The sequence below is a fragment of the Canis lupus genome, chromosome 19 (genome assembly GCF_048164855.1).
Source record: "Canis lupus baileyi chromosome 19, mCanLup2.hap1, whole genome shotgun sequence".
NCBI lineage: Eukaryota > Metazoa > Chordata > Mammalia > Carnivora > Canidae > Canis > Canis lupus.
In genome coordinates this window covers 10,159,869-10,175,099 of record NC_132856.1, presented here as the reverse complement: position 1 = coordinate 10,175,099, position 15,231 = coordinate 10,159,869, and the positions used below count along the sequence as shown (strand labels likewise).

The 15,231-nt window shown below is 38.6% G+C and overlaps 1 long non-coding RNA gene across 2 annotated transcripts in view; it reads right to left on the bottom strand.

Annotated features, from left to right (window-relative positions):
* The window catches only part of LOC140609888 (uncharacterized), a 51,486-nt gene that overhangs the window by 10,444 nt on the left and 25,811 nt on the right, over positions 1–15,231 (bottom strand). The gene's annotated exons all lie outside the window — the stretch shown is intronic.

Sequence of the window (15,231 nt, the reverse complement as noted above, 5' to 3'; positions counted from 1 at the left end):
TGTACAAGGATTGCTTCTTATAGATAACGAAAGAACATAGTTTCTTGAGATGGAATCTAGTCCAGGTGAAGTTGCTATGAGGATTCTTCAAGTGACAACAAAAGACTTAGAATATTACATAAGCTTAGTTGATAATGCAGCAGCAGGGTTTGAAAAGATTGACTCCAATTTTGTTAGAAGTTCTACTGTGGGTAAAATGATATCAAACAGCATCACATGCTACACAGAAATCATTTGCGAAGGGAAGTGTTAATAAATGTGGCAAACTTCATTGTTTTATTTTAAGAAATTGCCACAGCCACCTCCACCTTCAACAACGACTCCCCTGATCAGTCAGTAGCCATCAACATGAAGGCAAGACTCTCTACTGGCAAACAGATTAAAAAGGTCAGGTGATGGTTACCATTTTTTACCAATAAAGTTTTTTTTTAAGTAGTTTTAATTAAGGTATATGCATTGTTTTCTAGGCCTATCTATTTCACACATAATAAACTACAGTATAGTATAAACATAACTTTTATATGGATTGGGAAACCAAAAAAATTATTTGACCCCCTTTATTGCAGTATTTGCTCTGTTGTGGTGGTCTAGCACTGAATCTGCAATATATCCAAGGTATGCCTGTATTTGGGTGAGATTTTTTCAACAGTGTGAGATTCTTTTAACTTCCATCCAGTACGTTTGAAATTTTTCATTAAAAAATGTTGGAGAAAAAAAAATGTTGGAGAGGGGCACCTCGTGGATCAGTCAGGAAAGCATCTGACTTCAGCTCAGGCCCTGATCCCAGGGTCCTGGAATAGACCCCCTGAATTGGGCTTTCTGCTCAGCAGGGAGTCTACTTCTCCCTCTCCTTCTACCTCTCTCCTCTGCTCATGCTTGCTCGCTCTCCCAAATAAATAAAATATTTTATTTTATTTTTCTTAAGATTTTATTTATTTATTCGTGAGAGAGAGAGGCAGAGACATAGATACAGGGAATAGCAGGCTTCCCACAGGGAGCCTGATGTGGGACTCGATCCCAGGACCCCAGGATCACACCCTGAGCCAAAAGCAGATGCTCAACCACTGAGCCACCATAAAATCTTTTTAAAAATGATTGTTGATTTGCCAATTTCTCCTTGTGAGTCTGTTAATTTTTGCTACATATATTGAGACTGAGTTATTAGATTTTTTAAAATAGATTTTATTTATTTATTCATGAGAGACACAGAAAGAGAGGCAGAGACACAGGCAGAGGGAGAATCAGGCTCCATGCAGGGAGCCGGACATGGGACCCGATCCCAGGACTCCAGGATCACGCCCTGGGCCGAAGGCGGCGCTAAACCACTGAGCCACCCAGGGATCCTCCTGAGTTATTAGATTGATACTAGAATTCTTTTGGCTGTTACTTCCCTGGTGTATACTCTTTTACCTTCAGTCTTTCTGTTTCATTATGTTTTCAGAGTATCTTCTGTAAGAATCAAAAAGCTTCAGAAAAGATATCCGTTATGGGAATCTCTGTCTTACAATAGGTAAAAATTAATCTGTTTACATGTATTGTGCTTATTGATCAATTTGAACTTATTTTTGTGCCAATTTTGTGTCTTACATTTACTTTACTTTTATACTGTACATTTATTATATTTACTCCACTTGTTTCTTTTATATATATATTTTTTAATTTTTTATTATTTTTAGAATTTATATATATATTTTAATATATTTTTTATTTTTAAGTAATCTATACACCCGACATGGAGCTTGAACTTAGAAGCCCGAGATCAAGAGTTGCATATGTTACCTATTGAGCCACCCAGGCACACCTACTTCTTGTATTTCAGTGGTCTAGTTTTCTTATCTTTTCGTTTTTCTTTAAGATGTATTTATTTGAGAGAGAGAGAGTGTGGGTGGGAGGGGTAGAGGGAGAGGGAGAGAGAAACTGAAGCAGACTCTGTCCTAAGCACTGAGCCCAACTCAGGGCTTGATCTCACAACTCAGATCAGACCTGAGCCAAAACCAAGAGCTGGACACTTAACCGACTGTGCTACCTAGGCACAGTTTTCTTTATTCTGGTCTCGTTTTCTTTATTCTTTTTTTTTTTTTAAGATTTTATTTATTTATTCACAAGAGACACAGAGAGAGAGAGAGGCAGAGACATAGGCAGAGGGAGAAGCAGGCTCCATGCCGGGAGCCCAATGTGGGACTCGATTCCCAGACTCCGGGATCATGCCCTGAACTGAAGGCAGACGCTAAACCGCTGAGCCACCCAGGTGTCCCTAGTTTTCTTCTCTTTTTTTTTTTTATTGTATTTATTCATTAATGAGAAGCACAGAGAGGGAGAGAGAGGCAGAGACACAGGCAGAGGGAGAAGCAGGCTCCATGCAGGGAGCCCGATGTGGGACTGGATCCCAGGCCTCCAGGACCATGCCCTGGGCTGAAGGCAGCACTAAGCCGCTGAGCCACCTGGGCTGCCCCCTAGTTTTCTTTATTCTTGATTTTCCTTTTGTTGGTTTGGAAGATCTGTAATTCATACCTTGTGAGATATTTCCCCATTTACCATTTCCTACGAGAATCCTCTTGTTTTTCAGTACTAGAACTCCACACTTTTTATCTTCGCATGCAACATTTTCTGTCCAAAATTTATGTAAGGAAATTTTGTATTTACATCCCCAAAATTCAGTGCAATGTTTTAACCAAAACTCATTGTAGGAAATATTTTCAGATAATTTCCAATTGTTATTGGTACAATATCAGAATCAAGTGTTCTTTCCAAAGTGTGGCTTCCAGTCAACAAAAGGGGTGTGAAGTCAGAAGTTGTTGGTGCTGAGAGAAGCATAACTGTGTTATGCTATTGCATAAAAATTATTGTTTGCTAACAGCCGTATTATTTGTTTGGTGGTTAGGAAGCAATGTTTTTTTGGATTCTGTGTATGTGGTAAAATATACAGTAAAAATGTGTCCTTTTAACCACTTTTTAAAAGAGAAAGGAGCAGGAGAGGAATAGAGAGAGAATCTTAAGCTGACTCCACACCCAGCATGGAGCCCAATGCAGGGGTCCATCTCATCACCCTGAAATATGACCTGAGCCAAAACAAAGAGTTGGACGTTTAACTGACTGAACCATCCAGGCACCCGACCTTTTAACTATTTTTAAGTGTACAGTTTAATGGCAGTAAGTACATTCACAACATTGTGCAACCACTACCACTTCCATTTCCAGAACTTTTTTTATCATTGCAAACTGAAACTCTGTACCATTTAAACAATAACTGTCTATTTTTCCTATGTCCCCCAGACCTAGTAACTTCTAATCTACTTCCTATCTCTATGAATTGGCCTATTCTAGGTACCTTATCTAAGTGGAATCATACAATATTTGCCCTTTCATGTCTAGCTTATTTTACTTAGCATAACTTCTTTTAAAGATTTGAGGAGGGGTAGAGGGAGATGGAAGGGAAATCTGAAGCAGACTCTGCACTGAGCAAGGAGCCTGATGCAGGGCTCAATCTTACAACCCTGAGATCATGACCTGAGTGAAAACAAGAGTCGGATGCTTAACTTACTGCACCACCCAGGCACCCTGTACATAATGTTTTTAAAGTTCATCCATGCTGTAGAGTGTATCAAAATTTTATTCCTTTGTAAGGCTTATATTCCATTTATGTATATATCACATTTTGTTTACCCACTTTTATGGTTTTTTTGTTTCTTGTAATCTATATGCCCAATGTGGGGCTCAAATTAACAACCCCAAGGTCAAGATCAAGAGTCACATACATGGTCTACTGACTGTACCAGCCAAGTGCCCCTTATCCACTTGTCTGTTGATAGACATTTGTGTTGTTTCCACCTTTTGGCTGTTGGGAATAATTTGCTATAAACATTTGGGTACAAATGTCCTGCTTTTAATTCTTTGGGTATAAACCTAGAAGTGGAACACTCTATCATATAGTAACTCTATGTTTAACTCTTTGAGGAACCACCAAGCTGTTTTCCACAGCAGCTACAGCATTTTACATTCCAACCACCAATGTACAGGGGTTCTAATTTCTTCCCATCCTTTCCAATACTTTGTATTCATTTTTTTGTATTTTATAATAGTTGTTGAAATGGTATCTTTGTTGTTTTAAAGTTTTTTTTTATTTATTTGAGAGAGAGAAAGCACAGAGGGAGAGGGAGAAGCAGACTCCCCACTGAGTAGGGAGCCCAATGTGAGGCTTGATCCCAGGACCCCAAGATCATGACCTGAGCCAAAGGCACACGCCTAACCAACTGAGCCACCCAGGCACCCCTGAAATGGTATCTCATTGTGATTTTAATTTGCATTTCTCTAATGATTAGGGATATCTTTTTTTAAGATTTTATTTATTCATGAGAGACACAGAGGCAGAGACATAGACAAAGGGAGAACCAGGTTCCCTGCGAGGAGCCTGATGCGAAACTCGATCCCAGGACCCTGAGACCACACCCTGAGCCCAAGGCAGACACTTAAACCATTGGGCCACCCAGGCATCCTTTTTTTTTTTTTTTTTTTTAATTCATTCATGAGACAGACACACACACACACACACACACACACACACACACACACAGAGGCACAGACACAGGCAGAAGAGAAGCAGGCTCCATTCCATGCAGGGAGCCTGACGTGGGACTCCATCCCAGGTCTCCAGGACCACACCCGGGACTGAAGGTGGCGCTAAGCCACTGAGCCACCCGGGCTGCCCCCACCCAGGCATCCTTATTAAGGATATGTTAAAGATATTTTCATGTGCTTATTGACCATTCATGTATCTTCTTTAGAGAACTGTCTAGTCTCTTCAATAAATGGCACTGGGAAAATTGGACAGCCATGTGCAGAAGAATGAAACTAGACCATTCTCTTTCACCATACACAAAGATAAAATGGATGAGAGATCTAAATGTGAGACAATAATCCATCAAAATCCTAGAGGAGAACACAGGCAACATCCATTTTGAACTTGGCCACAGCAACTTCTTGCAAGATACATCTAGGAAGGCAAGGGAAACAAAAGCAAAAATGAACTATTGGGACCTAATCAAGATAAAATGCTTCTGCACAGCAAAAGAAACAGTCAACAAAACTCAAAGACAACCTACAGAATGGGAGAAGATATTTGCAAATGACATATCAGATAAAGGGCTAGTAACCAAGATCTATAAAGAACTTATTAGACTCAACAGCAAAGAAACAAACAATCCATGAAATGGGCATAAGACATGAACAGAAATTTCACCAAAGAAGACACAGACATGGCCAACAAGCACATGAGAAAATGCTCTGCAACACTTGCCATCAGGGAAATACAAATCAAAACCACAATGAGATACCACCTCACACCAGTGAGAATGGGGAAAATTAACAAGACAGGAAACAACAAATGTTGGAGAGGATGTGGAGAAAGGGGAACCCTCTTGCAGTGTTGGTAGGAATGTGAACTGGTGCAGCCACTCTTGAAAACTGTGTGGAGGTTCCTCAAAGAGTTAAAAATAGACCTGCCCTACGACCCAGCAATTGCACTGCTGGGGATTTACCCCGAAGATACAGATGCAGTGAAAACGGCAGGACACCTGCACCCCGATGTTTCTAGCAGCAATGTCCACATAGCCAAACTGTGGAAGGAGCCTCAGTGTCCATCGAAAGATGAATGGATAAAGAAGCTGTGGTCTATGTATACAACGGAATATTACTCAGCCATTAGAAACGACAAATACCCACCATTTGCTTCGATGTGGATGGAACTGGACGGTATTATGCTGAGTGAAATAAGTCAATCGGAGAAGGACAAACATTACATCATCTCATTCATTTGGGTAATATAAAAAATAGTAAAAGGGAATAAAGGGAAAAGGAGAGAAAACGAGTGGGAAATATCAGTGACAGCGACAGAGCCTGAGAGACTCCTTACTCTGGGAGACGAACAAGGGGTAGTGGAAGGGGAGGTGGGCGGGGGGTTGGGGTGACTGGGTGATGGGCACTGAGGGGGGCACTTGGGATGTGCATTGGGTGTTATGCTATATGTTGGCAAATTAAATTCCAATAAAAAACATACAAAAAAAGAGAGAACTTATTCACATCCTTTTCTTATTTTTTTTTTTTTTTCTTTTCTTATTTTTGGATTGGGTTGTTCATTGTTGAGTGGTAAGAGTTCTTCATATTTTCAGAATAGTAATCTGTTATCAGATACAATTTGCAAATATTTTCTTCCATTCATGAATTGACTTTCATTCTCTTGATTAGTGTTCTTTGATACAGAAATGTTTTAAACTTTGTTAAAGTCCAATTTATCAATTTTTTCTTTTGTTGCCTGTGCTTTTGGTGTCATATCCAAGAAATCATTGCCAAATCCAATGTCATAAAGCTTCTCCCCTATGTTTTCCTCTAAGAGTTATATAGTTTCAACTCTCACATTTGGGCCAATTGATCCATTTGAGTTAATTTTTGCTTATGGTATAAGGTAAGGGTTCAATTTTGTTCTTTTGCATATGGCTATCCAGTTATTCCAGGACCATTTATTAAAAAGACTGTCCTTTTCCCATTAAGTGGTTTTGGCACCTTTGTTGAAAAGCAACTGGCCATATATGTGAGGGTTTATTTCTGGGTTATCTATTCTATTTTATAGGTCTTTATGTCTATCCTTTGCCAGTAATACATGGAAGCAATGGTCTAATCATATTAAATCTTAATGTGATAGATCGTTGCTTGTACGCAGGTGACACACTATATTTTATCTCTCTTTTGAGAAATTGTTTGGGGTTTGATGTTGAAATGTCATGAGTTATCATTTTTCCCATTTAACGTAATGGGAACCAGGTTTCATTCCAGTCTGTTTTCACACAAAACATCTTATTCTAACAGATTACCGATATAAGGCAAGAGATGCCTTTATTTTCTTTCTACCCTTTATTGGTCATCCCTACATTTTTTTTCATTTTTTAATTTAAATTCAATTTGCCAACATATAGCATGTATAGTATGCTCATCCCATCAAGTGCCCTCCTCATTGCCCATCTATCACTATACCACCAATGCCAACCAACATCATCCCTACATTTTAAAATATGTGCACTTAAAAAGAATAAAATAAGGGTGCCTGGGCGACTCAGTGGTTAAGCATCTGCCTTCCACTCAGGCTCTGATCCCAGGGTTCCAGGATCAAGTCCTACATCAGGCTCCCTGGAAGGAGCCTGCCTCTGCCTCTCTTTCTGTGACTGTCATGAATAAACAAATCTTTAAAAAAATAATAATAATAAAATAAAATAAAATATGTGCACATAATATGATATCTAAAGTAAATCAAGATCTCTATAATCCTCCTAAGCAGAAACAGATCTTAGAATATTTTAACGTAGGAGTGCCTAGGCAGCTCAGTCGGTTGTGTGGCCAACTATTGATCTCAGCTCAGGTCTTGATTTCAAGGTCATGAGTTCAAGGCCTGCACTAGGCTGCATGCTGGTCATGGAAACTACTTAAAATTTTTTTTAAAACATTTTTACTTAGAACCATATTCTCTGGGACGCCTAGGTGGCTCAGTGGTTGAGCGACTGCCTTTGGCTGGGGGCGTGATCCTGGGGTCCAGGATCAGGTCCCGCATCCGGCTCCTTGTGGGGAGCCTGCTTCTCCTTCTGCCTGAGTCTCTGCCTCTCTTTCTCTCTCATGAATGGAAAAAAATCTTGGAAAAAAAAGGAGGGACGCCTGGGTGGCTCAGTGTTTAGCACTGCCTTCAGCCCAGGACATGATCCTTGAGTCCCACATCGGGCTCCCTGAATGGAGCCTGCTTCTCCCTCTGCCTGTGTCTCTGCCTCTCTCTCTGTCTCTCATGAATAAATAAAATCTTAAAAAAAAAAAAAAAAACATAGTCTTCCATCTTTGTTGTTGTCTCTATGTATTTTTAGTTCTATCTTCTAACTAAAGCCCCCCAAAGTGTAAGTTTTTAAAGTCAGATTTATTGAGCTATAATTTACATACAATAAAATTCACTGTCTTCAGTATTAACAAATATATACAGTTTTGTAACCTCTGCCACAGTTAAAATCAGAACAGTTCCCTCATCCCCCAAATCTCCTATTATCCCTTTGATGTTGGCTCCTCACCACACCCTAAACCCTGGGCAACTTGTTTGTTTCCTGTCTATATTGGTTTGACTTTTCAACAATGTCACATAAATGGAATCATATAGTGTGTACCCTTTGAGTAAGACTTCTTTAACATGGCATAATGCAATCTGCCATTCAAACATGCTGTTGGGTATATCACTAGTTGGTTCCTTTTAATTGCTGAGTATTGAACCACTGCAGAGATGAACCATAGTTTATCTATTTACCCAGCTGAGGGCCGTTTGAATTGTTTCTACATTTTGACAATTATAAATAAGGCTGTTAGGGAGGCCTGGGTGGCTCAGTGTTTGAGTGTCTGCCTTTGGCTCAGGGCGTGATCCTGGGGTCCCAGATCAAGTCCCACATCAGGCTCTCCACAGTCTGCTTCTCCCTTTGCCTATGTCTCTGCCCCTCTCTGTCTCTCATGAATAAATAAATTAAATATTTAAATAAATAAATAAATAAATAAGGCTATTATAAGCATACATGTTTATATGAGCGTAAGTTGTTTTATCTCCGGCAGAAATACTTAAGAGTGAGACTGCTGAGTCACATGGTAAATATATATTCAACTTTATGTAAGAAACCGCCAGTTTTCCAGAGTGTCCCATGTTGCATTTCCACCGGCAAGATATAAGTGTTCCAGTTGCTCCACATCTTCACTAGGACGTTGTATTTTTTGTTTAATTTGAGCCATTTGAGTGGGTATCTCATTAAGGTTTTAATTCATTTCCCTAATAACTACAATGTTGGGCATCTTTTCATGTACTTATTTTCTTCACTGAAGTGTCTGTTCAAATCTTTTGCCTACTTCTATTGAGCTATTAACTATATCATTATAAAGTTTTGAGAGTTCTTTGTATATTATGGATACAAGTCCTTCATTAGATATGTGTTATGAAAATATTTCCTCCTAATTTGTAGCTCATTCTTTTATTCTTTTAACAATATCTTTTGAAGAGCAAAGATTCTTAGTTTTAAAAACTAATTTATCTTTTTTTACTTTATGGATTATATTTTTATATAATATCTAAGAAGTTTTTGCCTGATCTAGATAATAAAATATTCCTCTATGTTTCCTCCTGGAATTTTTAGAGTTTTTGCCTTTAATGTAAGCCTGTAATCCATCATTTATTTATTTTAAATATTTTATTCTGTTTTTAAAGATTTTATTTTATTTTTTTAAAGATTTTTGTTTATTCATTCATGAGACACACAGAGAGAGATTGAGGCAGAGACACAGGCAGAGGGAGAAGCAGGCTCCATGCAGGGAGCCCGACATGGGACTCAATCCCAGGTCTCCAGGATCATGCCCCAGGTTGAAGGCGGCGCTAAACCGCTGAGCCACCTGGGCTGCCCAGATTTTATTTATTCACGAGAGACATAGAGAGAGAGAGAGAGAGAGAGAGAGAGGAGGAAGAGACACAAGCAGAGAGAGAAGCAGGCTCCCTGCAGGGAGCCTGATGCAGAACTCAATCCCAGGACCCCAGGATCATGACCTGAGCCAAAGGCAGAGAGGCTCAAACACTGAGCCACCCAGGCATCCTGGAATCCATTTTTTAAAGACATTTTATTTATTTGAGAGAGAGAGAGAGAGAGAAGGAGCATGCCTGCAATTTGGGGGAGTGTCAGAGGGAGAGGGAAAGAAATCCTCAAGCAGACTCCTCGCTGAGTACAGAGCCTGGGGCACAGTTAAATCCCAGGACCCTAAGATCATGACCTGAGCTGAAATCAAGAGTTAGATACTTAACTGACAGCCACCCAGCCACCCGTCTATAATCCATTTTGAGTTAACTTTTACTTGTGATAAAAGGTTAGGATTGAGGTTCATCTTTTGCATACTGATATACAATTGCCCTGGCAATATTTATTAAAAAGACCATCTTTTCTCCTCTGAACAGCCTTTGCACTTTTGTAAAAAATAAATTGAATCACAATGAGATACCTCTTCACACCCACTACAGTGACTAAAATTAAAAAGACAGATAATAACAAGTGCCGGTAAGAATGTGGAGAAATTGGAACCCTCATACATTGATGGTGAAAATGTAAAGTGCAGTAGCTATGTTGGAAAACAATTTGTAAGTTTCTCAAAATGTTAAACATAGTGTTGCTATATGACCCAGCAATTCCTCTCCTAGCATAGGAGAACAGTAATTAGACCAGAACCTTAGATTTAGGGCACAGAAAGACTATAACAAGCCTAAGTATTGCTCCTGAGGAATTCTCAAAGACTAGCAGATGCCATGGAAAGGGATTCCCACATTGGTTCTAAACTGCCCATCTGGAGCTTTACATACCCTAAGCACACAATTCAACTTAATTTGGGGGCAACTGAATTCTCTCCATATGTTCCAAGCTCAGGTTCTTCCCAAGAGGAACAAAAACAAATGTACACAAAAAAACTTGTGCATGAATGTTCAGAGCACCATTATTCACAATAGCCAAAAAAAAAAAGGAAACAACCCAAATGTCCATCAACTAATAACTACATGCAAAAAATATACATGCATGGTTATACAATGGAATATTATTCAGCCATGAAAAGAATGAAGTGAAAAAAACGAAAAGAATGAAGTACTAATACATGACACAACACAGATGGACCTTGAAAATAGTATGCTAAGTGAAAGAAGCTAGTTACAAAAGGAATGCATATTGTAGGATATCATTTATATGAAATGTCCAGAATAGGCAAACCCATACACACAAGAAAGTAGATTGATTAGTGGCTACCTAAGTTAGAGGAGTGGGTGAGTGAGTAATAACTCACTCATTGACTGCTAAAGGGTCTGAAGTTTCTTTTTGAGATTATTAAAACATTCTACACTTAGATTTTGGTGATATTTGGTATAACCCTGTAAATATACTAAAACCAAAGAATTATATGCTCTAAATAAGTAAATTTTATGGCATGTGAAATGTAACTAAATAAAGATGCCTAAAAAATAAGCTGATCACATGTTTGAATTGTTTCCTGAACTCATGTTCCATTGATCTGGATCTATCCTTTCATTAATACCAGTTTATCTCAACTTCTGTAGCTTTATATATATTTTTTAAATATTTTATTCATTTATTTGACAGAGAGAGTACAAGCAAGGGGAACAGCAGAGGGAAAGGGAGAAGCAGGCTCCCTGCCGAGCAGGGAGCCCAATGCAGAACTCAATCCCAGGACTCCAGGATCACGACCTGAGCTGAAGTCAGATGCTTAACTGACTGAGGCACCCAGGTGCCCTGACTTCTTTCTGTAGCTTTATATAAGACTTGAGATAAAGTAGTATGAGTCTTCCAACTTTGTTCATCTTTTTCAAAATTATTTTGACTATTCCAGTTCCTTTACTTTTCAACTTAATTCTTAGAATTGGCTTGCTGATGTTTACCAAATTTCCTGCTAGAATTTTGAAATAGATTGTATTCAATCTATAAATATATTTAGGAAGAATTGACATCTTAATGATATTGAGTCTTCTAATCTGGAAACAAGGTATAACTTGCCATTTGCCTAAGTTTTCTTTTATTTATTTCATCAGTGTCTTGTAGTTGTAGTTTTTAGCATACACATTTTATACAGCATTTGTTAGATTTATATCCATTTCATGGTTCTTTTTGGTGTTATTGTAAATAGTACTGTTTTTTGCACCAGAGATGAAAACTATATTTCTACTATATGGAAATACAACTGATTTTTTTATATTGACAGGTATCTAAGGACCTTGCTAAATTGCTTACTAGTTCTATTAGCTTTTTCTCTTGATTTGCTAGGATTTCAACAACCAGTGGGTCAAAGATGAAATCAAAATGGAAATAAACACATTTTTTAAACAAATGAAAACGGAAGTACAACATACCAAAATTTATGGGATATAGCAAAAGCTATCCTAAGAGAAAGGTTATAGTGATAAATACCTATATTAAAAATAAAGACAGATCTCATAGGGCACCTGGGAGGCTCACTCGGTTAAGCATCTGCCTTCAGCTCAGGTTATGATTCCAGGGTCCTGGGATTGAGCTCTGCATTGGGCTCCCTGCTTAGCAGGGGGCCTGCTTCTCCTTCTCCCTTTGCCTGCTGCCCACCTCCTTGTGTGCTCTGTCAAATAAGTAAATAAAATCTTTTTTAAAATAAATAAAATAAAGATAGATCTCAAATAAACAATGTAACTTTACACCTTAAGGCACTAAAAAAACCTTAAGGTGTTTTTAAGCTGAGGATCCCTGGGTGGCTCAGCGGTATAGCGCCTGCCCTCGGCCCAGGGTGTGGTCCTGAAGTCCCAGGATCAAGTCCCGCATCCGGCTCCCTGTGGGGAGCCTGCTTCTCCCTCTGCCTGTGTCTGCCTCTCTGTGTCTCTCATGAGTAAATAAATTCTTTAAAAAAAAGAAAAAACAAACAAACAAACCTAAAGTTAGCAGAAAAAGGAGATAACAAAAATCAGAGCAGAAATAAATGAAGCAGAGAACGGAAAAGCACCAGAAGAAATCAACAAAGCTAAAAGTCAGTTTTTTTTTTAAAGATAAACATTTAAAAAACTTTTAGCTAGACTTACCAATAAAAAAAGAGAGGACTCCAATAAATAAAATTAGAAATGAAAGAGGAGACATTACAACTAATACCACAGAAATACAAAGGTTCATAAGAGACTACTATGAAAACTACATGTCAACGAATTGGACCATCTAAAAAAATGAATAAATTCATAGAAACATACAATCTGCCAAGACTGACTCATGAAGAAATAGAAAATCTGAAAAGACCAATAGTGAGTAAGGATACCGAATCAGTAATCAAGACCGTCCTAACATCAACAACAAAAAGCCCAGGACCAGATGGCTGCTTGGTTAAATTCTACATTTAAAGAAGAATTAGTGTCAAACCTTCCTAAACTCATCTGAGAAGCTGAAGAGGAGGGAATACTACCAACCTTATTTTATTACAATCACTACCCTGATATCAAAGCCAGATAAGGATAATACCAGAAAAGAAAACCACAGGCTAATATCACTGGTGGACACAGATGCAAAAATCATCAACAAAATATCAGCAAACCGAATTCCATGACACATTGAAAGGATCATGCATCATCATCAAGTGGGATTTATCCTTGGAATGAAAGGATGATTCAACACATGCAAATCAATAAATATAACACACTACATTAATAGAATGAAAGATAAAAATTATATGATCATCTCAATAGATGCAGAAAAAGCATTTGACAAAGTTCAACATCTTTTCATGATATCTCTCAACAAATTAGGTATGGAAGGAACATAACTTAATAAAGGCCATATATGACAAAGCCACAGCTCACATCATTCTCGGTGTTATAAAGGCTGAAAGCTTTCCCTCTAAAGTCAGGAACAAGTATACCCACTCTCACTGCTCCTATTCACCATAGTAATGGATCCTAGTCAGCGCAATTAGGCAAGAAAAGTAAATAAAAGGCATCCAAATTAGAAAGAAAGTAGTGAAATTATCTGCTGATGGTATGATCTTCTATATAGACAAATTCTAAAGACTTCCAAAACTGGGACACCTGGCTGGCTCAGTCTGTAGAGCATGCAACTCTTGATCTCAGGGCCATGAATTTGAGTCCCACATTGGGGGTAGAGTTTCCTTTAAAAAAAAAAAAAAAAAAAAGAGTCCAAAACCTGTGAGAACTAATAAATAAATTCAGTAAGGTTTCAGAATACAAAATCAACATATAAAATTCAGTTTCATTTATATACACTGACAATGAACTATCTGAAAAAGAAACAAACAATACCACGTAGCATCAAAAACAATAAAATACCTAAAAATAAATTTAACCAAGGAAGTGAAAGATACCAAAAACTACAAGACATTGATAGAAGAAATTGAAGAAGACACAAATAAATAGAAAGCTATTGTATGGGGATGCCTGGGCTGCTGAGCATCTGCCTTCAGCTCAGGGCATGATCCTGGAGTCCCGGGATCAAGTCCCACGTTGGGTTCCCTGCAAGGAACCTGCTTCTCCCTCTGCCTGTGTCTCTCATGAATAAATAAATAAAATCTTAAAAAAAAAAGAAAGCTATTGTGTGTTCATGGATTGGAAGAGTTAATATTATTGAAATGTCCTTGCTACCCGAAGTCCTCTGTAGATTCAATATAGATGTAGATGTATCCCTATCAAGATTCTGATGAGGATGTGAGAAAGCAGGAACTCTCATTCATTGCTGATGGGAATGCAAATCATACTGCCACTTTGGAAGACAGTTTGGTAGATTCACATAAACGTAAACATATTCTTACCATACGATCTAGCAATCACATACTTTGGTATTTACCCAAAGGAGTTGAAAACATACGTCCACACAAAAACCTGCACATGCAGGTTTATAGCAGTTTTATTCATAATTGCCAAAATTTGGGAGCAACCAAGAATGTCCTTCAGTAGGGGGGTGGATGTTATAAACTGGTAAATCCAGACAATGGAATACTATTCAGTACTAAAAAAGAAATGAGCTAGCAAGCCATGAAAAGACATGTCCAATCTTAAATGGACATTACTGGTAGTGAAAGAAGCCACTCTAAAAAAGGCTACATACTGTTTAATAACAATTACATGACATTTAGAAAAAGCAAACTATGGAGACAGTGGATTATACAAATACTCTACAGAGATATGTCACACTTTGTCTGGCAGGGCCTATGGATATCATCAACCCTAGACCAACCTTTTTTTTTTTTTTTAAGATATTATTTATTTATTCACGAGAGACACAGAGAGAGAGAGAGGCAGACACAGGCAGACAGAGAAGCAGGCTCCATGCAGGGAGCCTGACGTGGGACTCGATCCTGGATCTCCAGGATCACACCCCGGGCTGAAGGCGGTGCTAAACCGCTGAGCCACCAGGGCTGCCCTAGACCAATTTTTAAAATCATTTCCTGGGATCCCTGGGTGGCGCAGCGGTTTGGCGCCTGCCTTTGGCCCAGGGTGCGATCCTGGAGACCCAGGATCGAATCCCACGTCGGGCTCCCGGTGCATGGAGTCTGCTTCTCCCTCTGCCTATGTCTCTGCCTCTCTCTCTCTCTCTCTCTCTCTCTCTCTCTCTCTGTGACTATAATAAATAATAAATAAAAATAAAAAAAAATAAAATAAAATCATTTCCTGGG